The sequence below is a fragment of the Acipenser ruthenus genome, chromosome 14, assembly GCF_902713425.1.
Source record: "Acipenser ruthenus chromosome 14, fAciRut3.2 maternal haplotype, whole genome shotgun sequence".
NCBI lineage: Eukaryota > Metazoa > Chordata > Actinopteri > Acipenseriformes > Acipenseridae > Acipenser > Acipenser ruthenus.
In genome coordinates this window covers 27,074,375-27,077,285 of record NC_081202.1, presented here as the reverse complement: position 1 = coordinate 27,077,285, position 2,911 = coordinate 27,074,375, and positions in this window count along the sequence as shown.

Genomic DNA, 2,911 nt, shown 5'->3' with positions numbered 1-2,911 from the left:
CTCTTAAGGTAGCTTGTGTTGGAGCAGCAGGACAAGCTCGCCATCCCGCCCGCTGCTTTCCTGCTCAGCAAAACACAACGCACCCAGGGGAGAGATACCATGGTAAATAGGTAACCTATTTACCATGGTATCCCTCCCCTGCGGCGGCTGCTCTCTTGATCTCCGGCTGCTCTTGATCTCCGTGAACGCACCCGCTGTCACATTGAAGCGCTTGAAAACACAGCACAACATTCCCTAATAACACTTGCAATGCATTATGACTTCAAAGGTATGACTTTAAGTCTATGTGTTATGTATGTGATCTGTGTAATTGATTAAGAGCACTACTTTTCTGGTGTAAGTTTACCATAGTTCCGGTCAGAGGTTCGATAGTGTAATGATACTGAATGTAGAAGTGTGTTTGTGGCGCGTTATGTTCTGAAGTAAAAAACATGGTTCCAGCACTCAGAGTGTATGCCTCTTTACTTAAGAATAACATGTTAATAGAGTAACATATACAATAAATTGGCGACGAGTGTCGGATAGCCTGCGTTGTTAAAAAAAAAAAAAAAAAAAAAACGAGAAAGAAAGGAAAACGGACCGGAGAGCAGCCAGCTACGTAAAAAAAAAAAAAAAGACACAGAAAAAGAGACTGCATACGTGAGTAAGGAAAAACAATATAAGCAAAAATGTATGCCTGTGTGGGAAAAATGGACGTGTTTGATAGCACAATAGAAGACTGGGCCACATATGTCGAAAGGCTTGAACAGTACTGTAAAGCTAATGAAATCGCTGATGAAAAGAGGGTAGCGGTCTTACTGAGCGTAATGGGTGCAAAAACCTACAGCTTGTTACGTAACCTCACAGCGCCAGTGAAGCCGGCTGATAAAACTTACACGCAGATTGTTGAAGTGTTACAGAACCACTTATCTCCAAAACCACTGGTAATTGCCGAACGTTACCGTTTCCATAAGCGTAACCAGCAAACAAACGAAACCATATCTCAGTATATAGCAGAGCTGAGACGGCTAGCGGAACACTGTCAGTTTGGAGAAGGCCTTGGAGATGCTTTAAGAGACAGGTTAGTCTGCGGGATACACAATGAAAGCACACAGAAACGTCTTTTGACTGAAAGAGATTTAACCTTAAACCGCGCTACTGAAATAGCTGTGTCAATGGAGACCGCGGCAAAAGACGCAACAGAGTTACAACAGAAGGCGACAGTAGAATGCGCTACACACAAACTTGCTGCTAGACGTACTAATGCAAAAGAGATATCTTGTTTTCGTTGTGGAAAGAAATCACATGACGCAAGTGACTGCTGGTTTAAAGACAAAGATTGCAGACAATGTAATAAGCGAGGTCACATTCAGAAAATGTGTAAATCAGCTGCTAATGTAAAACGACCGCAGCAGTGGAAAAGGAAAGTCACGTCGATGCACCACGTCACAGAAACAGATTCTGACTCACCCGAAGAGGGTTTAGCTTGCCTTGAACTATTCAGCTTAAAAGAAACGGATCGCAAAATAATTTGGATCACACTACAAGTTGAGGGAAAGACACTGAAAATGGAGCTAGACACTGGGTCTGCCTTATCAGTAATTTCTCACGAAGAGTACTTAGAACGTTTTCCAAATGTAAAATTGCGGTCAACCCCAGTCTTGCTGAAAACTTATACAGGAGAAAAGATTTCCCCAATAGGCCGGATTCCTGTAAATGTAACTTACAATAATGTCAAGTACCTCCTGGATTTGTATGTAATTAAGCACGGAGGACCACCACTGTTAGGGCGGGAATGGCTGAGGAAGATTCAACTGGACTGGCATTCCATTAAAGCCCTGCGGGTGGCGCCAGAAACAAGTGACAGTTCTACAAATGATAAACTAACTGATTTATTAAACCAGTCATCTCAAGTGTTTCAGGATGGCATTGGTACCCTGAAACACATGAAAGCCAAAATTGTGCTGGAAGCTGAGGCTCAGCCAAGGTTCAACAAAGCGCGGCCTGTACCCTATGCTATACGCCCCAAAGTAGAAGCTGAACTGAAGCGTTTAGAAGAGGCAGGCATCTTGTCTAAGGTGGACTGGTGTGAATGGGCAGCACCAATAGTGCCAGTAATAAAAAAAAGTGGAGATCTGCGCATTTGCGGTGATTTCAAAGTCACTGTGAACCCTGTACTGCGCGCTGATCAATACCCTCTGCCACGTATTGAAGATATTTTCGCCTCATTGGCAGGAGGTGCAAGATTCTCAAAGATAGATTTGGCTCAGGCCTATTTACAAATGGAAATGGAAGAAACATCAAAGAAATTTCTTACTATTAACACACACAAAGGCCTTTTTCAGTACAACCGTCTAGTGTTTGGCATTGCATCAGCCCCAGCGATCTGGCAGAGGGCCATGGATCAAGTCCTACAAGGCATACCAGGTACGCAGTGTTACCTAGATGACATCATCGTGACTGGAGCGGATGATAAGGAACATCTAGAGAACTTGCAACGGGTACTAACTAGGCTGTGTGAGTATGGACTGAGAGCTAACAAAGACAAATGTGACTTTTTCAAAGAAACCATAGCCTACTGTGGCCATACCATTGATAAGCAAGGCCTACACAAGTCACAAGACAAGATTGATGCTGTACTCAGAGCGCCGCAGCCACAAAACGTAACACAACTTCGATCTTTCCTGGGATTGATTAACTACTACCACAAGTTTCTGCCAAATATGTCCATGGTGTTACACCCTTTGAATGCTTTACTGCAGAGTGGGAGCAAATGGGAGTGGTCTGAGAAATGTAAACATGCTTTCAAGGAGGCTAAAACACTGATTACTTCAAAGAAGGTACTCACTCACTATGATCCATCCTTACCCATTAAGCTGGCTTGTGACGCTTCCCCCTATGGAGTTGGTGCTGTGTTATCGCACAAGATGCA